The 25,348-nt window shown below is 35.4% G+C and overlaps 1 long non-coding RNA gene across 1 annotated transcript in view; it reads right to left on the minus strand.

Moving 5' to 3' along the window:
• LOC128861324 (uncharacterized) overlaps positions 1–25,348 on the minus strand; it is a 113,491-nt gene that overhangs the window by 80,779 nt on the left and 7,364 nt on the right. The gene's annotated exons all lie outside the window — the stretch shown is intronic.

Raw genomic sequence — 25,348 nt, forward strand, 5'->3', positions numbered from 1 at the left:
TGACCGCCTGGTTTTGTAACAACATAACATATTTCCTCCTCATGTTTTGAAAAGCTTGCAGAATTTCATATTAAATTATAGACCGAGTTTCAAACTAATTTCAAATAAATAAATTTTACGAATTACTAAGAATTACTGCAATTAATCAGTATGAGTTCGCTATAAATTGAATCTTTGGAAATTGGGATTTAATTATCCTGATGTCGTTATTAATTACTAAAATATATGTAATTGTGCATCCATATCTTTTTGCACCAAATAATAACGCATATAATTATTAGCGTAATTAAAACTTTTCGTCTAAACAAAAGTTAACGATACAGCATAAAAACGTTTAAATGTGTTTGGAAATATGTGAAAATTTCTGCATGTCAATTTTGAATTTTTCCAACAATTCCAACTCACTGCATAATTCTTTATTTTTTGCGGTAACTATTGGCACAAATCCAATGTATAAGATCATTAATGGATGGGAGAGCAAACCAAAATTACCACAGAGATGCTGTAGCAAACCATGAGCCACGAATTTATGCACGTATTTAGTTAATTAATATTTCATATTATTTTAATTTTATAAAATCTGATAATATTTGTATAATTAATTTTTAAAAAGAAGTATTAAGCACCACATAAAAGATTTTTTCCGAATACCTAATTATTATATCACTCACTACAATTTTGCTGATCCAATTGCAAAACATTGATTGCATCCTCAAAGCTGCTGTGAATGAAAGCAATGAAATATGAATGTCTTCTCATCTCGATTTGCTAAACTTTTTTATGAGTTTTCGAATGTTTTGACGTCTGAGCGACATCGCAGACGAGTGTCTAACAAACTGCTGTCTATTTGAGTAGCCAGAAAATGTATGTTGTTAACATCCACAAGCAGATGTACGACTATGGAGGGGAAAGTGAGTTCAACGTAATTCATTTTCGCAAATATTACGCACGCCGTTTGGTGTGCTTGAATTGAAAATATTTTAAAATTAAATGCTGGAAAATAAAATGAAATTAAATAAATTCAAACAAAATAAATTATCAAAAAAAAAAATAAAACAAAATAAAAATAAAAAAAAAAAAAAAAAAAAATAAAAAAAAAATTAAGTTAAATAAAACAAATAAAAACAACTACTATGAAGGTGCCAAATACGGTCCGGACTGAGTTTTATACACCAGCAAACAGTTTAGTAAAATGTAAAAGCCTTAAGGGGGGAGCCTGGTTTATAAGGTAAAAAAAATCAATTTTTTTTTGTCGTTTTAAGCGATTCCTAATATATTTCAGAATATTCACACAAAGTTACAGAGCCTAATTCTCAACATTTCCGTAGATACAAAGCCAAAGGTAGGCGAGCGTTAGGTAGTTACGCTGTGACCGGACAGCTATAGTACAAACTTTATCTTTTTTTCTCGACTTTTCATTTTTATGATTTCTTTGATTGGCGTACATGAATGAAAAAAAAAACTAATGAACCTTTTGAAATGAATCATAGCTTGTTCCCTTCAGTATTAAATTCTCTTCTATTTGAACTAACAAAATAGATAAAAAAAACATTTTCAAGATTTTTATACCAAGTTGAAGTGAATTTTTTTTCTTATAGAAAGGCAAAAAGTTGAAATTTTGGAATTTCTCTCAGTTTTCTTAGTTCATCTAGAATAAAAAATCATGATAATTAGAAATCCATTTGAAATTTTTGCTTTAGATAATAATTACGAGCTGTATCTTGTACGCCAATTGGAAACTCCAGCGTTGCAGCGCTCTACTAATTTCTATGTTAAACATTTTTTTCAACTTATTTTAACCAGTACAAAAATTGTTTATACTTTTTAAATGTTCATTAAAAGATAGAAAAAACTTTGCAGTGCTAAATTAATTTTTTCCTTAAAAACAAAAATCGCAAAGAGATGCAATTTTTAGACCTCATAAACCAGGCTCGCCCCTTAATGGAGAAGCATGCGTTTATTTAGGGGAAAAAGGTGCGGTTGTCCTATTCTCTAAAAGTTTTCTTTCATCGTTTGTTTTTGTGTTTTTATAAACAGCAAATAATAAGCAACATCTTTTTTTTGCGGATTCATTATTATTATAATTATTATTATTTCCATGCCACTCTCCCCCTGCATACTACGCGAGGCGGGGTCCATTTTCACCAAGCATCACGGCAGCTTCGAACTGCAAGTCGTGTTGGCACTTTTGTGTTTAGTGTTTTTTATTTTGTTATTTTATATAGAATTATAAAAAATTGCTAGTGTATGCAGACTATCTCACTTCTCTTTTTAATTATAATTTATTATATTTTTTTATTTATTATAAAGGGTGGTTAAATTTCAAGGGCGGATGTTTGATGTGAACCACACCTAAACGTCAACGACACCGTTGGACTTCTTTCTTTGAGGTTATTTGAAAGAAAAGGTGTACGTCGATAAGCCAGCAACAATTCAAGATCTAAAGGATGAGATCATTCGGCATATTACGGCATAGAATCTCAACTATGGCTCAGCGTCATCGAAAACTTGGACCATCGGATGGAGGAGTGCCGCCGAGGCCACGGCGGCCATTTGGCCAATATTTTATTCCATACGTAATTGAGCCATACCAATATTATCATAATAAAGAGAAAAGACAATAATTTCCTAAAAACATTGTATTTTATTCAAAACCAACCCCCTTGAAACTTGCACACCCTTTATTTCGTTACAGATTTAAGAATTTTCTTGCTACACGTTTTAAGAAGCACCGATTTTTATTATTATTATGAGAGGATTTAGCACAGCGACCTGAAAGGATTCAAAGTATTCTTCTGAGTCTAACTTCCTCGATAAATTTCCTTCTCTGGAAAAATATGTTTATCAAGGGCTTTTCCCCGCTCATGGATCAGTACTGGACACGATGCCAGCACATGTTTGATCGTTTCACCTTCCTCCGCACATGAGTATAAGCAGTATTTTTCCATGCTAGTTTCCCCGTTAACATTCCTGTGATGATTGGGTTAGTAATTTGTATCGAATGTGAGTGAACCAGCTTTTCTGCGTAGTCAACAAACAGGACTAGATTTTGCGAACTTGACGCACGTGTTGGTATAAATCATTTACTGGTCGTCCGGCAAGATGCGTTTTCATAGTTCCGCACACATTTGCAATGGGGTTGGCATCTGGGGATTGGGAAGGCCAGTCCAATACTGTGACGCCATTTTCTTGTTTTGTTGTTTCTCAATGTGTTTTTCTGAGAGCAGTGGTTTGGATGATGTAGGATGGTAGGATATGTTTGCCTCCTTCAGTCGACGTTCGATGGTGTTGATACTCATATATATTCCTTTTTTAGCAAGAACTGATCGTGCTTAGCGTAGTCACAAAGAAGGGTCCCGCTTAAAAAGTTGAACGACCACTTTAACCTACTTTTTTGTCGTCACTCGCTTCAAGCCACGCTCGGAGAAGTCATCAACATTTTTGTACGCCTTATACCGACGATTCCACACCGCAACAAACTTTTTTGATTTTTTAATTACTTTTGCAGCTGCGGCGTAAGATAATTTCGGCCCTTTCGAATGCGTGCATAAAAATACCGTCTCAAAACGCTTCGCTTACTTCTCACTCATTGTTTTTTGGTTGCGTTTACGGGCACGGTTCGAGCGACACTAACCTGAGTTAGCACTGGCGTTGTAGCCCTTGAGTAGGACTATTTGGCAGCAAAAAGCAAAACGAAATATATCATGAAGTTACAAGAAAAAAAACGGTTCTTTTCTTCTGACACAGACTGTATGTGTGTGAATTTTCACATTTCTCAAAAAATATTTATTTTATTTATCAATTTCTATTCTACTTGTATCTCCTTCAAAGTAGCCACCCTCAGTTAAAATACACTTGTGCCAGCATTTTTTCCAATCCTTCAAGCAATTCAGATATGCACTTTTTGCTTTGTCCTTGAGCTCTCTCAATGATTTGGTTTTTATCTCCTCAATTGTCGGGAAATGCCGAACTTCGCTGCCACACGCTTCATGCCCAAAATTTCTGAAAACACTGCCTGGCACGAATAAATCGATATGCCGACACCCACAGCAACTTCTCTAACTGTGATTCGACGATTCTCCATATAAATTTTCTTCACTTTCTCAACATTTTAGTCGGTTGTTGATGACCTGGGGCGTCCAGAGCGAGCGTCGTCATTCACTTTTTCTCGACCTTCTGTAAAAAGCTGGTTCAACTTGCAGACATTTTTTTGACTCAGAGTACTCTCACCGTATGCCACTGTCAACATTTCAATCATTTTTCAGCACTTCATTCCATTTTTTACATACAATTTTATGCAACTGCAACTTGGTGCAATTTCGATGCAGCGGGATGCTAGTCCTTGGCCGGACATAAATCCAAGTCGTTCCGGTAACGTGGAGCCAACTGTCGTGGGAACGTGAGAAACTTGGTCGCCCCTAGTATTTCTATTTGGCGTCTGCTTGCAAGAAAATCAAGGAACCACTGGAAGGAACACTAAGAAATAATCATTTCACGAAAGTCCAATTTCAAAATACGGACCCTAACTTCGACCAACTCTGTGTTAGTTATACTAAAATTCCTAAAAAAGTTTTAAAAATTATGGTTAAACAAGTTGATTGCTTCGATGAAATTTTAAAACTTTGCGTTATTTTATGGAGTTAATTTCATAGAGACTAGAACTCAGAAGCTATGTGTTCTTCATCAGACCGTTAATCGGTTGTAACCGAAGTTTAAGGAATCGGCTGATTTGCAGGTGATCTAACGGCGGTTAATGCGAAAAAAATGAGTTTGTTCGTTGCCAGCTGAACAATGACTGACTAAAGGAAAGATGATAGATTGACAAGGTTTGGTCAATAACTACATTTGGTGAAAAAGAAAATTGTGAGGGGAATCTCGGCTGCCACGTCTCGGGGGATTCGGCAGCCGAATTCTGCGCGATCATTTCACATGTATTCGCACACTCGTCCCTCCAGTTGTTGTTTAGACGAGAATGAACTGATTTCCCTCGTATATCACTAACACAATCTTAGTTTTTTCGTCACCTCAGTTACGTTAGCCTATCAGTTGATTCTGTCAAATTCGTTGAGAGCCTGATAACGGTCTGTTATTGGTCACACCTCCTCAATCCTTTTCACCTTGTGATTGGTAGAGCGGAAGAATCCGATTGAAATGAGCGGGCACAATTCTGTTGACGAATCTTCTATGACCAAGGTGAATTGAGTACTGAAGGTGGCGCCATTAAAGAACGCTTTCTTTACTCTGACGTCAGCTCCCTTCGCAAGACAAAACAAACAGCAATAGGAGAAATTACATGTTTGTGAAAATTCGGTGAATGGCTTGGTAATATTGTAATTTGTGCGATTAAAACTGAACAAACTAATACAAATGAAGTGCCGCGTGTTAAATTGTTAAAGCACAAATGAATATAAAACCTCGAAATGCAGTTTTGTGCGTTTTTATGCGGAAGACGCCATAGCTAGAAATTATGGGTATGTGCGCATAAATTCTTGTGTTTGGTTGTTTCCATTGCATTCGCCTACTTTTCTTTTTCACAAACAAGTAATTCTACTTCCTGTTCTTTCTTTATTGATGGACTCTTACGACACGACGAATTCGGAAGGCGCTATTTCTTTCTCTCTCATTATTGTTCTATGACGTGCTAGCCGAAGTTATTCTCACAATTTTGCTTCGTAGTAGAACGTGTACTTACAGTAGTAACACACAATTCATAAAAAATAGAAAGGGTTTGTTTATAATTTTGGAACGGCGTGTATATGAGAACAAATCGTAGGGGCACGAATTAATAGTGGTTAGGGTTTATATGTTTTTTTTTTTAATGTAATTCCATTGGTACTTAGGGTATTTACCTATAATCAAATAATACCGGGAATGTTTAGTTTAAACGAGCCGCGCACGTGGGAACCGGTCCACATTTTTTTCTTATGTTGGTAGGACTGTAAGACACACATCTGCTGCTGTACGCCGCCAACGGCCGGAAATGTGAGCAAACATTTCTTGCGCAATTTTGCATGATGATAACGCGCCATCGCAACGAGCCGAAATTGTGCTGGATTATTTGACCAAACACCAAATAAATACCATCGTGCAAGCACCGTATTCACCTGTGATGGCCCCGTGCGACTTCTTTTTGTTTCCTAAGTTGAAGTTACCACTTCGTGGAAGGAGATTTCAGTCGGTAGAGGAGATCAAGGAGAATGCGACGAAGGAGCTGAAGGCCATGCCTTGGTCGGCCTACCAGGCGTACAGGTGCATGGAAGACTGGGTTAAACGTTGGCACATGTGCGTTGCTTCAGACGGGTCATATTTTGAGGGAGATACAATAAATTTGGTTTGATTTATTTAAACATTCCCGGCATTTTCTGATCATAGGGTATATGCTGGTCAATAATCGATTATTTCACCAATTTTAAGGTAATACAGCTATTAGTCAAATTATTGAAATATATTGGAAATAAAGATATTAAAGTGCTCTGGCTGTTTTTTTTATCATTAAATCGAACGCATTGCAATTTTAATCACTTTATTATTTGATAATAATTAAATTATTTTGTCGTCGCTGAAGTGCATGCATCATCCTTTTATTCACGTATGTATGTATGTATGCAACTCGAGCATTAACAGGGAATTTAACCATAAAAACCAAACACTCCACCTTTATTGCCGACATAAAACCACAAACATAATTCAGTCAGTGAAATTGTGGCGTATGGAATGATTTTATTTATTTATTTATTGCAGTAATTTACTCTTAACGCCCATACGGGCTAGCGAGCAAATAGCGGCAGCGCAGCGTTACAGCTTTCCCAACTTTATTAATAATTTGATATTTTATTACTTTACAATTGCTCTGAAACTATAATATAAGTTAGTAACTGTTTAAAATTACGTACATTCGATGCAGTGCTGTGCAAAACATGTGCAACCGGTAATGAAGCTGCTTGTTGTAATCTTTACTGATAAAGAGTTGGCTTTAGTCATTCTTTTTGCTTTTAATTCGATACATAAAAAATGCGTTTTTAAATGAAAAATAAGATTTGTTAGTTTAGGCAGTACTTTATAGGTATACCCGTGTGCGTTTTAGTAAAATAAAATTTTTGGAATCAAAACAAAAAAAAAAAAAAACAAAGAGAAAAAAGGCAATGAGAGTTATAGCTCATTTAGAACAGAAACAGGCGGAAATTTAGTATTAATGACTACAATAATATTTTAGTTGATTCCAAATGAGGTGGCGAGCCATATTTGTACCAACTGCGGGCGACCTTAAATTGAGCACGCACACAATGGGGTTTTTTCGACAAATTTTGTTCGTAAACTTTTGTCCAAACCTTCAGCTGATTTTCGTGTTTAAAGAATTTTCCCCCAATTCAGTCAATTTGCCCCCGAAAGTACAAATGGACAGCGAATTTGGGCTCAGCAACCCAAAAAAATATATATTTAAATTCTTTTTTAATTTTCCAGTAAATATTCTGTGTTTAACCTTGAACTGGCCTTCAATTCGCCCCTGTAAGGACGAATAGACGATGAGTTCGAACTCAGCAACCCAAGAAACGTATGTGTCAAGTTTTTTTCCGGTGAATATTCTGTGTTTGACCTTCAATTTGATCCCGCAGGGACAAACTGATATCGAATTCGGACTCAACAGCTCCAAAAACGTATGTATCAATTTCTTGTAATTTTCCCCGTCAATATTCTAGGTTTGCCTTTGGAAAAAATTAGTTTTTAAGGTTTTAGATAGCTGGAATTTTTTTAAATTGGCATTTGGAACAGGCCCTGTCCTGTTCAGGGAGCCGGAAATTTGTCTACTTGCCGGGATGTATTACCGTTGATTAGAGCTAGACTAAAACCATGCCAAACCGAAATTGAATACATTCAATCTTTTATTTTAAAAATTTTTCCGAATTTTTCACAAAGTACCCCTCTGCAAAGGTGTGTTTTGACATAAAAAATAAAAAAAAATTTGAACATTAGTCCTTTCCTCTTCCAAAATCATTCAGGAGCGTTTTAAGATAAAAATTATTACAATTGATCAAGAATTGGATTCTGTAGCCATTTTTGAACAAAATTTGACAAACAATTGAAAATTAAAGTTAGATAGAAGGTGGGCGTGGTTATCCCATTTTTATATACACTTCGCTTATTTTTAACATAAATTTACCCTGTATTAAGGCGAGTGTTTCTGCTGAACTATCTCAACGTTTTTTCGAATTCGGAATCATTTTGGTTTTAATATATGTGTTCTTAAATACTAACTGTTTTTTATAATGAGATATGAGGACTCTTAACTATGGAGCTTATGAGGGTTTCAAATATTTTCATAACAACATTTTCCCATACAAACTCTAAAGCTTGGAAAAGTGAACAAGAACAATGCGTTGCAGATACTCGATGGAGTTCAGATCAGTCAAGAAATGTAATTTGTCAGTAAAATCAGTCAGTTTGGTTAACAAATCGGCTGCTTTAGTTTTGCATGATAACGCTAAGTCATACCCTGTACAAATCTCTGTTGGAACTCCTGACTCATCCTCTATGCTCGCGAAATGTAGTCCGCATATATAACTGATATGTATGGATATACATATATCAAGAATGGACACGAAAAAACCTAGTCGATTGTGCTCTTACTCATCACCTGCGTAAAACTAAATAGTTGTAAATAAAAAAATTAGTCAAGTCAATAGTAATTTGGCGTATTCAGCAGAAACGTTAAATCGCGCGAAAAGTGTGGTAATTATGTGTTAAAAAAATTTAAGGCCGGCGGGCCAATTAGATGCCCTAAATTCAGTAGATTCATTAATTTTTGAGTTAACAGAATGAGGAAAAATACTAAGTAAACAATTCTTATGAAAATTAAAATTCGTTTGTTTTCACAAATAATGGCAGATATTTTGCACAATAGTGTGCTTGCATCTACTCTATGTGCGTAGGAAAGTCTGGAAACACATAAATAGGCGTTAACAACACAATCAATTACAAACACACAGTTGGACGGTATGTCGATCAATCGATTTACGCATGCCACCAGTGCGGTCCGGTATAATGCAATTTTAACACAATTTCTTACAATCTGTGTATTTTTACTACCGTCCGCTCCCTTCCGCTTCCTCAATATTTGCTTTTTCTCGCCACACGGCAGACATCGTAACTTTCCCATAAGCAGCAGATATGCATAGGCACACATACATACATTTGTTTGCACGTTACCCAATAAGCGCCGTAAAAAAACTAGGCAAGTCTTTGAAAAATTTTAGTTATCAGTTTGAGCAGTTTTTATTAACTGAAAATAAATATTTTTTTTTTTGAATTTTGTTCAAAAGTTATTTTATTAACTTTCGTACATGAACAAATATGAATATACCAATGCTTGAAAACGAGTAATTCTTAACCTGAGAATAATGCGAAAAGTTATCGTAATTAGCCACCCATAATTTAGATTTTTCATATGTCATTGGTTAATTTTTAACCATCCGTTGAACAGCTTTTCTAACACCTTCGGTTGGGCACCCGGGTCTGGCCTTTTTTCCGTCCTGAGAGAGGAACCTTTTTGAAAAGTTAGCAAGCTACGTGGAAGCGGAGCACTTCCTTTGCAAAATCAGCTGTCTGGCGTGGGGTTGGGATCAATTCTACATTTCATAAGATCCACAAAATGGATTCACGAAGGAAAGTTAATGGGGTTCCCGTGCAGCACAGTGGTACCACAACGGATCTGTAAGGTCTAAGTGAGTTGGTCGTGCAGACCAGTAGGTAAGCTTCGTTGGCTATTATAGAAAAATGTTAAATTCAGATCTAAAATCGAAAAAGCCTGTCTGGTCAGGCTCGAGTGCCCAAAGGAGTATGAAAGTTAGCACGGTGTGTTTTATAGTCACGAAACTATTTGTTTTAATTTTAGGGAATTTTTTATACAAACATACAAATCTTAACACATACAAAATACATTCGAATCTTACGGTTTTTGGACAGAAAATTTGTACGCTATTCGGCGCAGTCGGAATTGCATAAGACGAGAGGCGCATGAATGATGAACTGGACGAACTTATCAAGAATAACCAGTTCAAGCGCCCAAAGGAAAATTCTGGAGGCTAATGCATATACAAATAAAGCAAGAGAAAGTCCAAGATCGATGTGGATAGATGAAGTGAAAGAAGACCTGGAGCAGCTTAATCTAAAGAACTGGAGGGAAGCGGCAACGGATAGAGCGGCACGGTGGGGTACTGTTTAGCAGCTTCAGGACTGTTTAAAATAGTGAGGTTGGAAAATTTCGAACATTTTTTTTGCATAGAACTTTTATTTTATAAAACAATTGAATTTTTTCGCTACTTCTTGTATTACTTAGAGGCAAAAACAAAAATTAAAAAATTATTATATGCGCTAAGCGACCAATTTTATGTTCGTAAAAAAAGTACTTTACCTTTGAACGATCAAATAGATATGGCACGACGATTATAGCGCAGGCGTGTGAGTGATCAGGCGCACGCTGGCAAGTCACGCGCATTAGTGTTCCAAACTTTTTTCACATTTCGGTGTACTCACCTAATTTAGAAGCACATAAAGAAGCTGCAATTTTATATTCTAATGCGTTAGCAGGGAGAGTTTTCGTCAACTTCCGGCCCGTGCACGTTTGGGTTGGAGTTGTGAGCTTTTCCAATTTGATATTTGAGAAAAAGATTAATTATCAAATGCTTCTCAACTTGCGGTCGAACAAAAATGTTTATTGGGTACATTCATGCATACATACACACACATATTCCAAGTCAATGAAGGAGGGAACTTTAAAAACAAAGAGAACAGCAACAGCTGCATTGTAAAACAAATTGTTAGCAAATTTGCTCATTAATTTTTAATTAATGAACAAAACGTAGTCAAACCAAAAAGCAATACCTTGTGCATGTGCGAGTGCACGCGTGAATATGAGTTTTGCGAATATTTACTTATTTATTTATTTAACCCCATATTTACTCTGTGATTTAATGAAAACCGCCAATGGGGCATTTTTTTTTTTGTGCTTACTCAAAAAGCTCAATCGAATTAAAGTATTTATCGCAAAAGGCGCTAAAATTCACAATACGGCAGATATTCGCGCTCATTAAGAAGTAGTGCAAATTTTGTTAATTTGAGAATTGTGAAGAGCTTAACACCCGCATGTAACACCGTTATGTAAAGCCATATATCAATACAAGCAAATGCAAATATAGTAGCTAATTTCAATTATCAGTACGATAATAATTATTGCTTTCAAGCGCCGATATTTTGTTTTTTTTATTTTGTTATATTGCAAGTAGAGACTCCAAATGTAATCGAAATAAGGGAGGTGGATACAAGACGATGTAGGCACTATTTTCTGAAAGCGGTCGTTAAGGGGTTATACGCAGTTATGAAGCAAATAAAAGACGGGTTGTCAAGGATTTATCCTGAAGAAACTTCAGAATATTTTAATTTGAAAATTTTTGGCGGTTATAAAAGCATCCTTCAAGAACGTAACAAAATATTTTATTTATGAAAATGTTGATTATAGAGCGCGCTGCAGGCGATTTCTGGAAAAAAAAACAAATTTTGTTAATATACTAGATTATCGAGTAATTAATCGTTCGGCTAATCAAAATAGTGAATTTTCACGAAATGGCAGCTTTTAAAAGAAATGATTTCGATTTTTACGTTAAAATTTGGCCGTAAATTGATTATAAAATGGAAAATAAGTATCAGATTTACAAAAGGAACGATTAATTACTAGAAAATGTATCTTTAAAGATTGAGTTAAAACGGTTGGCCGATCAAACAAGCCGTTTTCGAGATATCGTGTACACCGACTTGAAAAATGCCGTTTTGAAAAAAACACGTTTAAAGTTTCAATACCTACCTTAAAACGTGCCGAGGCATCTCTACATATTTAGGTATAACTCCGAATGTATTGCTTAGATCTACTTCAAATTTCGTGCGTATACTTTTGAATATATGTACATTACAAAAATGCAATAAAAAAATCGATTTTTTTGAAAGTCATAACTGCGTATAACCCCTTAAGTGAAACGAATGTTCTAGAAGGGAGGATTTTTTAAATTTTACAATGTGATGTCTAAAATAAACAAGACAGGTGTTACAAATTTATTTTTGATGGCACCATCTTTTTATTGAGTTAGTGCGTTGGAAGTTACAGCTCTAGCTGACTTCCAGTGAAAACTTGGTGACATTTAAAATCGGTAAAACGTTAACCGAAACATTTGAATTGATGAAAAAAATATAGGGCGATGATTGTCTATCTAGTGCCAGAGTTCATGACTGGTTTACAGTGGTTTTTCAGAGATGGCTGTGAGGACATACAAGTAAATGACAAAGAACATACGAGCTGCCCAAACTCAGTAACCACCGAAAACTCCATCGAAATTAATCGTAAATTTATCAAAAATGAACCGAAATCACTGTTGAAACTCATGGAATCGGAGTTGAATGTCTCCAAAACATCGATTTATCGAATTTTAACTGATAATTTGGGGTTACGAAAGATCTGTGAACGTTTTCTTCTGCAAAAGTTAACTGAGGACAAAAAATTGTTCAGAATTCAACATTCGAAAGACCTCATTAAAGAGGCGATAAAAGACGAGAACTTCCTTTAAATATTGTAACTGGTGATGAAAAGAGGTGTTCCAACATGAACCTGAAACTAAGCGTCGAGCCACCACCTGAAAAATCGCGTTTGGAGATGTCAAAAATCAAGTCGATGCTCATTTGTTTTTACGATTCCAAGTGAATTGTCCACAATGAGTTGCACCGCATTCGTCGAATTCGTCCAAAAGGACTGTACCGACATCCTGAATGACATTCCGGTCAATGACCTGAAACACTCTTTTGGAAAACTTTTAGATCGCGCAAAACAGTGTATCGAGGCCAGAAGGGAGTATTTTGAATACATAAACTCGAAGTTATCAGATCAAAGCTCCTGTCGTTTCTATTTTAGCTCAGTCTTGTTTATTTTGGACTTCACCTTGTAGGTTACAAAATATTCGAAGAGAAGTGGTTTTCAAGAAAGAAGATCACAAATTTTTTACTAGTATTGGACCTAAACTAGGTAAGAAATTTCAGAATTGAGAAATGAAAAATTAAACCACGCATGTACGAGGAAAGATCAAATAATGTGTAGATGAAAATGGAGGAAAATTAAATATATAATTATTAAGTGGTGTTAAAAGTTCTTAAAACTAAAAGTATCACTATGCAAATTATTGCAAACAGTTTTCTGATTAATCTTCAGTTCATGAGCAACAGAACAAATGCTCTGATGCAGGTCCGACTCCAAGATTTTGTCAACATATTCGACGATTGACCCACCAGAGCGTGCCTTATCCCTGACGTAAGCCCCACTAGAAGGGAATTGTTGCCAGTAGTTCTTCGGCTGTTCCGACCTTTGCCTCTGCTCATAGTTATACCGAAGCAAGTATGGAATTTTCTCTTTGTTTACTTTTACTTTGCAAAGCTGTAACTACAAATTGGCTTACCATTGACAAACCAGTCACAAAGCTTTTTTGAGGCGTAATGCGAACTTAAAATCGCCGAATAGTATGACCCGATAAGTTGGAGGTTCAGCGCTCTAAGCAGGATTAGTTTACTGGGTCGGCAGCCTTTGGTCGTGAAAAACCCGAGTCATTCCGGTGCGTAGAAAAGGCTGTCAAGCAAATAATACTTCCCGAATATTGCACCAGGCTAACCTCCTTCTTAACCTGAATCGATCCGGACATACTCGACACTATCCACTAACTACTCATGTGCGCGCTTAAACCTACCTATCTAACAGCTTTTCCCCCATTTGGTCTCACACCATCAAAAAGGGATGTTTCTTGTGCCCACCGTAAGATGATATTGATGATGGCGAACGGTGACCTCACCGCGCCGGACAAAGCTTAGTAAACTGCTACTTCTGCAATTCGAAAAAATGTATAGGTATGTATACTTATATATCAAGAGATGAGGTGGCCGCTGTAACCGAATGAGTTGGTGGAAGAGTACCATTTTCTCTCAGTTCGAAAGAATGGCAAACCTCCCTGTGTATTTTTGGTCATAAAAAACTACTCTAAAAATGGCATCAAAACTACTCAAAGGCATCTGCTGTTCGCAACCGGCATAAAACTGTAGGCTCCTTCATTTGAGGAAAAACCTAATTGACGCATACCACAAAGGTGGAGTCAGCCAAACACCCAATAAAGGCTACAAGCGCCAATTATATATTTGGAGAATTGAACAAAAAACAAAAATCAAGTAGATCGTTTGTATGATGCGAGCACAAAAGCAACCAAACGAAAGACCATTACTTGAGATGATAGGATTATCCACCTTATGAGCCTCAAATATCGTTTGTCTTTGAAATTAGAAGAGGTATGGAGAGCAACATTATAAAGTCACAATTAGGGCCGAACAACAAAAAACCCACCCAAAACACGATAGCCAAGCGACTAGAGTGAGTATAGGCGCATTGAAATGAGACTGTAGAGCATTATAAAGTCCGATGAGAATAAATATGATTTACATTGTGCCGAGAGTCCCCTATCTCTCTCTAAGACGAATGCGCACCACGTCAACGTACGAAATCTAATACTAATAGAAGTTATTTGTAGTATCTTCAATCTTTATTATTCAAAATCATTCATTATACTTAAAAATATCGTACAGGTACTAAATGTCTTTGCGGCACTTGAACTTGCATATTTGGAATGACCTGGAAATTCTCCGAATTCGAACCCGATAGAGCATTTTGCGCACATCATGAACCACAACCTGGGTACTTGTAATCCAAACCATAAAAAAAATTAAAAAAAACAATAAAAAAGTGTGAAAAACGAGAATTCGCCTGGAGTTTTGGGAATCAATGACCTTGCGGGCATTCTTTCAACTAAAGTTGGCGTATCTTATACATACTTAGCAAAAAAACCAAACTTTAAAATGGAAAAGCTTAAAATATCAAGGGGGCAAGCTCCTCAAGCACTGTCAGATTTTCCATTTGTTTTTTTTTTTTTTGTTTGCTTAAAAAATTCACTTACAATCTAAAGAATATCTTTATAATATTTTGAGCCTAAAGTCCCTATAAAGTCCTAAAAGTCTAAAAAGACTCTATAAAGTCCGTAAAGTGATGAGCGTCGCACGGAAGATGAGTGAGGATGAATACTTTAATCGCATTTTTCTCGAATATAACTCAAAAAGTAATTAAGATATCAACTTGAAATTTTACAGGGATATTCTTTAACCTATTGGCCTTTACATGTACCTCAAAGTTTATATTATCACTAAAAATATTGTTTCGATCAATTTTTTTACAAACAAAGAGTGTATTCTTTTCCTTTTCACTCTAAATTTTAATTTCTTTTTTTTTTGTGTTAAAAATTTGTAATAACTCTCTCTAATTTTCTAAAGCTCGCCATTTTTTTTCCAAAAAAATTATTTTGTATTCATTTAAGCATGAATGTTAATATGTAATTTATTTTAAGATAATAAATACTCTCAGTTTTCCGCAAACAACGATTGAAAAACTCGTTGTCTGGAGCAGCTGGGGGGATTCCCATTCCCCGGCTTAAAAAAATCGAGTTTTTTTTTTTTTACCGATTCTTGTTTATTATACTATCAAAGAACTCTGTGCAAAATTTCATGACAAAATTCGTTAAATTGACGAAGTTATGCATGATCAATGAACTCGGCGCGCTCCCTAATACTGAGAAAGCGCGGGAGCAATAGCCGAGCCTTAATGCAACGAAAGAAGCTCGAATTTTTTTGAAGAGGAAGAGGGAGTACTATATGATCCTGGAATAGCTGATTAACACGAAAATGCTGTGAGTCTAATATATATAGCTTTTTTCACATAAATACTTAAATGCGTTTTTCTCAAACCAGCATTTTTCTATACGGCCGCCATGATATCTCGAGAATTATTCGGTCGATTGCTGTCAATTTTGACACGAGTCTCGAAATAATATCTATCTCTATCATAAACTACGGAAAATAAGATATGTGCAAGTTAACACAGTCAATATTCTCTGTTCATAAAAATGCAGAAATAGCAAAATCACATTTTGTGCGAACGGAAGTGATCGCGACAAAATGTGAAGAACCTTACTTACCTGTTCCATTTGCAATTTGATGATTAGCCAATATTTACTTACATGCAATATTTAGCGGAAGCAATCGCAACGGAATATAAGCCGCCGCGACTTCCAACAACAACAATAATATATTAATTATTAAATATTGAATTACACAAATAGCAATTTAGCAAGTAAGCAATTTCATTGTAAATTGTAGCAAAATAAGAATTTAGAAAGTAAGCAATTTCATTGTAAATTGTAGCAAAATAAGAATTTAGTAAGTAAGCAAATTGTATTAGTAAGTAAGCAAATTGTATTAGCAAGTAAGCAATTTTGTACTATATAAGACATTATCAAATAAAGCAAGTAGGTTCAGTTGAAACTTAAAATCATTTTTACGAGTCGTGGCCTGCAGTCGATAACTTGCATGACTTTTTTTTTATAAATAAAAATCCGAGGAAAAAATGTGCGAAAAAACAAACTTTGTCTTTCAACAATCGCAGTTATATTACAATAATTTTCGAAAAAATGTTTGTTCAATAGCTCATACTGAAACTATATTCATAAGATGTAAAATGCCATTTGAATTTTTCCTTTCAGACAAACTGGAGCTGAGTTATCGTGGCGGCCAGCGACCAGGAATTTTCATAGAAATTTCACCGCGAGCGTTGTCAAAGCCACAATAAAAATTCGTAAAAAACCGTATTTTTTGGCGTTTGAAATGGGGGGAAGTAAAAAAATATTCATAATATCTCTGGTCTAAATTAAAACAGCTTTCATTTTTTATCACGAAAAAAGAAAAATAATCCTTTGAAATCAATAGCTTTTTCTCAGATTTTGAACAAATTCTATTACGAACATGAAGATACACCAAATACAAACTAAGAAAATTGGAAAATATGTTGCCCAAATGCAGTGGTAAGTTATGCGTGCCCACCAGTTTAATTCGAAAATGTATCAGAATTCCGCTACGATCCTTTCACTTCAGCTATTAAGGGGTTAGGTGGGTTTCAAAATTTCAAAAAATCGAATTTTTTTTTTTGCTTATCTCATAATTGAATATGTTGAGAATATTCCTTTAAAATTTTAAAACGATCCGAGTCATATTCTAAGAGATATAGCCTTTGGATTGGCAGGTATATCGAGGCAGCTGCTTAGCTATTGTTCGTTTTAATCGCGTTTTTCTTGAAACTACATTTTTGAAATCGGTAGTCACGATTTCTCGAAAACTTATGAACCGATCTCTTTCAAATTTTGCACACTTCTTCAAAATAACATTATCTCGTGCTTGAACGAAGGAATTTTTTTTTTTCTATTCCAAGTAATTTTTCAAGGGCATGAAGGGTGCAAATTCTACTCAGAATAAGGGGTTTTTGTTTTCAACGCCGCCAAAAATGTAATTTTTTTTTTTCCCTTCGTCCAAGCACGAGTTTGAAACATCTACTAACAGAAAATTTTTTGTTTTTGAATTTCAGATGAATCTGTCATGAGTTATCCTGACTACGCCGAGAGAACTTTTTTTTGAGGGGTCATAGGAGACGACGTGTCCACGCCTTAATTTTCAAAATTTTTCAATGAAAATTTCACAAACTAACGGACTATGAATAAGTTCGTGCGGTTTTTTTCGAAATTTGAAACTTTATTGACGTAAAATGGTTACAAATTTAATATTCAAAATATTGTCCATCGCTTACTACTACTTTTTCCCATCTTTCTGGCAATTCTCGGATTCCCTTTGTGAAAAATTCGGTCGGTTTTGCCGCAATCCACGAATCGATCCATTTTTTGACTTCATCGTAATTACGGAAGTGCTGGTCAGCCAGGCCATGTTGCATCGATCGGAAGAGATAGTAATCGGATGGCGGAAGGTCTGGACTATACGGCGGGTGGGGTAGGACATCCCATTTGAGCGTTTCTAAGTATGTTTTGACCACTTGTGCAACATGTGGCCGAGCATTGTCATGTTGCAAAATAACTTTGTCGTGTCTATCGGCGTATTGCGGCCGTTTTTCTCGCAGTGCTCGGCTCAAACGCATCAATTGTCGTCGGTAGACATCCCCCGTAATCGTTTCATTCGGTTTCAGTAGCTCATAATACACAACACTCAGCTGGTCCCACCAGATACACAGCATAACCTTCAGGCCATGAATATTCTGCGCCGACGTCGATGTTGAAGCATGGCCAGGGTATCCATACGTTGCCCGACGTTTTGGATTGTCGTAATGGACCCACTTTTCATCGCCAGTCACAATTCGATGCAAAAAACCCTTTCTTTTGTGCCGTTGAAGCAGTTGTTCGCATGCCATAAAACGGCGTTCAACGTCTCTTGGCTTCAATTCATACGGCACCCAATGGCCTACCTTTCGGATCATTCCCATGGCTTTTAAACGTTTGGAAATGGTTGATTGATCAACTCCCAAAGTTTTTGCAACCTCTTCTTGCGTTTGAGCCGGATCTTGATCGAGCAATTCCTCCAATTCGGTATCCATGAACTTTGGCGGCGCACCCTCGCGTTCTTCGTCTTCCAAGCCAAAATCACCACTTTTAAAGCGTGCAAACCACTTCTGGCACGTTCGCTCAGATGAGCATGCTCACCATAAACTTCCACCAAGATACGATGACTTTCGGCTGCTTTTTTCTTCATATTAAAATAATGAAGAAGAATTCCCCGCAAAAACACATTATTTGGCACGAAATTCGACATTTTCAAGTGTGGTAAAAATATTGTTGTTTACGCTTCAAATAAAAAACTTATACTGACGTTTGTGCCTTACGACAGTAGCTCTCTAATGAATGTTTGGAAATGTGGATCGATGGAATAATAATCAAGTTACGCCATCTGTTGTAAAACCGCACGAACTTATTCATAGTCCCTTAATGAAAGAAGTAAGTAAAACCTCTGGGAAGTAGTTTTTTTTTTTTAAATAACAACAAAAGAGCACAATTCAACGTAATTTTGAACAAAAAGAAATTGTGTTTTTTGTTTTTTCAAAAAAAAAAAATTTTTTTTGTATTTTTTTTCAAAACAAATTATTGTTTATTTTTTTTTTTTCAAAAAAAATTTTTTTTTTTTTCAAAAGTGTATTTTATACCAAAAAAAAAGGTTTTTTAAGTATTTTTGTTGAGAAAAAAGTTTTTAGTTTTTCAATGAAGGGAAAAAAAATTTAATTTTTTTTTTTAATGTAAACAGAAGCGAAGATATTTCTCCTTAAATAAAAATTCTTAAAAACAGAAATAAAGAAACAATTTTTAACACTAAGTAGTTTTCTTTTTGATGTAAAAGAGAACCGAATATATTTTACTTTAACAAATTCTTTAAGAAAAAACTACAATTTTTACCACTGAATAAATCTCAAGGGTAATAATTTTTGTTTTCAGTTCACTTTAAAAATTAAATCGAATTTACAAATAAAGCTATTTTCAGAAAAATTTACTACAAAGTGCAAAATACGTCGCTCACTTGGAATTACCAACAATGTTTTGATACTCATACAAATGCACTTGTTAACTGCCTTCAACTGACCACTGCAGCGAAAACATGTCTTTGAACTACGCTTTAGTTATCACAACTAATCTCCTTCGTATGGCATTTCAATTTAATTTTTATTAAACTAGAAAGTGATATTTCAGAACTCCATATGAAAGCAGCTAATGTTCTTACAACACTTAATTGGGAGCTAGGGAATTTAATGTACTCTGCTAATGGCGTGCAGGAGCTCAAGCAAGTATTGGGGTTGGAGCTCATGAAACCATACAAGCATCGCAGCAACTGAAGATACAAACATATACACAGATCAAACTGAGTAAAAGTGATTGCTTAGACAGATTACGACTTAAGTAGATTAGCTGATGATTTATTAACACATTCGTCCTCCTAGCTTTCAATGGAGGGAAAATCCTCGTACGGAGAAGTGTAAATGACATTACAAAAGGGTATTGTATGGCAAGAAATTTAGAGATGTGCAATCTACATACATATGCACGTGGATAGATAAAATGAAAAAGTTCTGTACAAAGTGTTTGGGTGCATGAATGTTTGATGTGCAGCAGTTGACTCTGCTTGAGTAATTAATATTACATGTGAACATACATATTTCATACGATACTGAATAAAGAAGTCGAGAAGCTTGTACATTTGAATTATTTTGTATAAAACGAGAATTTAAGAGCGTTTAAGAGTCATTAATTGGTAGACAAAAATTCAAGTAAGGCGGTTGCTTAAACGTTTTAATAATTTGCTTGAATATCTACTATTTGCGTCATCTTAAAAATATTGTAAGTTTTCCTTTTATCAAAGCAAAGATTGTCAAATGAATGAGAGGTACATTATTGATAGCAGTTAATTTTTTTGCCCGAGAGACTCGGCAGCTGTGGAAATTTTTGCGAGGCGTTTGCATAAAATTATCAATATTACAAGATTACTTGGCTTCAAAGTGAATTTGCCAAAAAGGCTTGACTAGGCATGATAATTTTAAAGTGAATTTTTCCTGTATAAACTGAAAAACAAGCAACGAAAAATTCTTCGCATGCAAAATCATACAGATTCAAAATCATATGAATCTGGACACGATTCGTTTTGCCTGACCTTTCGTTCGAAATAGAGATTGGAACAGTTAGACATCGACCAATCGTCTACTCATTGCTTACATTCAAAGCAGTTTGGTTCCCTATGAGTGTATATCTGCCACGTAAAAGCTCCTTATAAGAAATCTCTGCAGTTCGGAGTCAGCTTTAAGGGATTAGGTTAGTCAAAGACCCGAAAAAATTATGATTTTCAATCATTTTTTTCTGCTAGTCAGTTGCTTTATTTTACAAAAATAAAAACATAGCATTAATACATCAGGTTTCCAATTGACTTAAGCAAAATTTCAAAAAAAAAAATAATAATAATTGTAGAAGTTATCGCTGTTCGTGTGGAGTTCGTTTCTCCAGAAGTCCCTTGCGGTGATCATCACAAGTCAATCGGACAAGAGATATTAGTTTTATTAATAGATAATCTTGTGCCTTATCGAAGCCTTTTTTTTTAAATTAACAATACAGCGGCCTCAGGAAATATTTATCAGATTTTCGAGGAAAAAACCAACAATAATTGTTAAAAAAAAATCGAATTAAAAAAAAAATCAATCGAACAGGTATACATTTTATTGAAATTTAGCAAGTGTTTGTTAAGTTACAGTGATCACCAATTCAAAAAACATAGTTTTGAAAAAAACACATTTAAAGTGTTGCTGCTGCTAGCTACTTGCTCTCGAGCCCCCGTTGTTAATAGTTGATTAACTCAAAAAGTATTTGTCGGATTCACTTCAAGTTTTCACACACAATATTTTCAAGATATTATACTTTAAGAAAATGCAAAAAAAAGTGAAATTTTTTGAAAATTCTGACTACCCCTAACCCTTTAAACAGTAGGTCCTTCATTTGTGGAAAGCATCAACCCAAAAAGGGTGTAAGCGCCAATTACACATGCATACATACATTTGCCTCACTTTACTTCATTGTATTTCCAATTTTCTTTAGCAAAAAGCATGGAAAAGATTGCATAAAAAAACTGCGTGGAAGAGAAAAATGAAGAACTGCTCTGCTACACCGAAAAAGTTTTATTTTTGTTTCGTGTGGTACCAGGTTTTGTCGTTTTTAAAATTCTTGTACCAACTTCTTTGAACAAATGCCAATTACTCAAAATCATTCTGAATCCGAATTTTGGTTCCGTATTTCTAGTTTTTCATATCAAATGCAGTTGAATTATTTTTTTCTTTTTTCATTTCACTTTCACTCGGATTCCAGCACCTGTAGATAAATCATTTATGTAGATAAATCATTAAAAATCTCGGAATCTCGATACAATGAAACAATTGTAAAAAATGTATTCACATCTGTGATATCAATTATTCTTCTCGACAACTGTGTTAGCTCTGCTTTTGTGCCACCACGGGGTGAGACCCCAAATAATAGAAAAAGTTTTTTCTGACAGCGGTCGCCCTTTGACAGATCACGGCAAACCTCCGAGTATATTTCAGTCATGAAAAAACTGCTCATAAAAATTCCTCTGGCGGCACAAAACTGTAGGTCGCTCGATTTGTGGAAAACATCTAACAAAAAAGTTTTACAACCTACACAGCTAGTCAAAAAAGCATTTAAAGTCATCAAATTTCTGAGCGACTGCCTCACAAAATGCAGCCATCGGTCAGATGCTTAAGTTACATGGTTTAACTCAGTTGACTTATATTGTTTGATTTTGTATAGTGCATTTCTATGTGTATGTTTGCATGTATTAAATTCTATAGGTAGGCAAAAACTAAAACCCATAAAATTGTTTTAAAACACCATAGCTCAGAAAATAGTCTTTGTCTTCACTATGTAGCTATATTTACATTTGTTTACACACCGTTCACCTTGGCAACCTTGGCAATAAAACTGAAACTAACAAAAAGCATCAAGTGGAGGAAATGCAATTAAGAAGTACAAGAAACAAAACTATAACTGTTGACAAGTGTGTTTGGTCTCATGGTCAAAGGGCGAGAAGCGGCTACTCATGATCACATATAAACCTCGCAAGCATGCCTTTACGCGCCCATAAAGTACATTACTTTCACATATACACACCCACGGTCCAACACGCACTCGCATTCATTTGCCACTACTAACAAGCTTACACCGCGTAATGTTAGTTGACAGTGAAAAGTATTTAAAAATTACACAATACAAAAGTTACAAAAGCTAGAAATAGAATGGCACAGCTGAAACGAAGGTGCCGCCAGAGCGAGAGAGTCTTAAATAAAAGATGAGTTTTATAGGTGAATGACGGAAAAAGCGAGTAGGGTAGGCAGCAAGCAGCCATGCAGTCGAGTCACACAGTAAGTCGGCACAGGTCAGGTGTACGGGGTCACATACACTTGGCTTCTGAGAATGTGAATGTTAAGTGCTTAGGCGATGAGAACATATGACATGGTTGCATTTTAACATGTGCAGCTATGAATAAAAATAATATCGTATTGTATGTGCGCGCGCATGTTTGTATGTACTTAACTGAATTGAATAAAACAGCTGAATAGTAAATTCACAGCGGCGGCTGTGTGATGTGTGTTGCTTTTCAACTTTAATTTAGCGTGTATTTTACAAATTAGTAAAGCAAACTTGCATACATATATGTATTTACCTACTTATATATGTATGTATGCATGTAGTAACAGATGTAGCAACAAAACTCATGAATGTAATTTAGTGAAAGAGAATTTGCTGGAAAATGAAATAGAGTGCAGTTGTCAAGGTTAACGATATTCAAAGTGGAGAAAACTACTTAGGAAAGTTTGAAATCAGATGGAAAGAATATTAATGGCATGCACGCAAACATTATTCAACTTTAACTAATTACACAATTGTTGATATTATTAGGTGAACGCATTGGAAATATTAGTTTGAATAAAAACAAATCCACCATTTTTGCACAAATGGTTTAAAACTGTTTTATGGTCGTAAATAGATGTTACACTATCGGTAACATAAACATCATTCACAATTTCAGCGCATTTTATCAATGAAAACCTGCCAATTCTACCGAATTTTCTCTTTGTTGACTTCTAACACCCTGTAGCTCACAACAGAAAAGAACAAACGAAAAATAGCGTAAGCATTTTTCAGTGTGAAATGTCAACTTGACAACGAGGGGGTATTCTGGTCTAGAAATTTGAAAAAATCGATTCTTTTTTTTTGCATATTTTCAAAGTTTCGACCTTTAAAAATATGCCCTTCAAGGGACTTTTCAAAATTCGAATTATTTTCGGAGATACAGCGGATTTTGTGACGTGGCGTCTAAGTCGGCCGACTGGAGCGAATCGCACAATGAACGGCAGATGTTACCGGACGACTACCCCACACAACTTTTATTTATTCTATACATATTAGGCCGGGTCGATTTGTGGGGAGGCAAAAAAATCACCCATTGCTCTGTGAGAATCATATTCTAGGGATCAAAATAAGAAACTTTGCCGAAGGAACCATGCCTCTAAAACGAATTCTGATGTCCCCCAATTTGGGTTGAACTTTTTAGTTTCTTTTCTCATATAAAGGCCAAAAATGGTGATATTTTGAAATGATTGTATGGGGATCCCCCCAGTGGAGTTCCAGGGGTGTGCCACTGGCATGGGTGAATCGGCCGTCCAAAGTTAGTGGGGGTCGGTCATACATTTGGACTCGATTGGATCATTCTAAATGGGTCAAAGTGGGATTTTTCGTTCGACCCAAATTGGGGGACATCAGAATTCGTTTTAGAGGTATGGTTCCTTCGGCAAAGTTTCTTATTTTGATCCCTACAATACGATTTTCACAGAGCAATGAGCGATTTTTAAATCGACCCGCCCTAATACATATATATATATATATATATATATATATATATACATTTTACTTCTATAACATATACCTGGAAATATATCGCCGATTAATCCAGAGTGAGTAGTAAATATTATGATCTAAGTTATTCTATTGGAATTGTTGCTCAAACTTCAAACGCGATTTTCTCAAAACTACTTTTTTTCAGATCGTCTTCATGATATCTGAAGTTCTACTTGACCGATCGCTTTTTTATTATATATCTGTCTAACGCGCCTGCCTCGGATTTTGAAAAATTTAAGTTTGAAGTATTTTTAAAAAATTTGAAAAGGTAAAAAAGGGTAAACAAATGTTTTTTTTCAAGTTGACGCCTTTTTGTGAGTTTTGGTTTTTCTTTGATTTGGCGTAATCCGATAGCGGCATCCTAACTAATGAAGAATTGTTTTAATTTGTTTGTTTTAGATCACTACAAGGGTTGGAATCATGTCAACCATGGAGGACCGTTTTTTATGTAGCCCCCACTCCGCCAGCCTGTAGTTCCACGATCTTTTTATTTTTTTAATTTATTTTTTTTTATTTCCAATATTAATAAAAACCATAATAAAATGGATAGTAAAATGTTTTTCATTTTTTTTATCTTAGTTTTAAAAATACTTAAAATTAAGGCATCTAGACCAGAAACCCCCCTTACACTTTAAATGGTTTGAGCAATACTTTACGAGATATCGACCACTAAAGTCAGTAACCGAGTAATAAATGAATTTCTTTTTCCCCAAATTAATATATGCAATTGCCACAAGTTTCTGGAAACGAACTAAACTTTGCAAAGACTTCTCCCGAGAAGACTGATACAGTGGCCACACCACACGACGCAGTGGACGACAGTAGCTGTAAGTGTGAAGGCATTTTGAACCAACCTCACCCACACAAAATAAAAACACAAAAAAAACCAAAGAGAAAAA

Source organism: Anastrepha ludens, chromosome 4 (assembly GCF_028408465.1).
Source record: "Anastrepha ludens isolate Willacy chromosome 4, idAnaLude1.1, whole genome shotgun sequence".
Taxonomy (NCBI): Eukaryota; Metazoa; Arthropoda; class Insecta; order Diptera; family Tephritidae; genus Anastrepha; species Anastrepha ludens.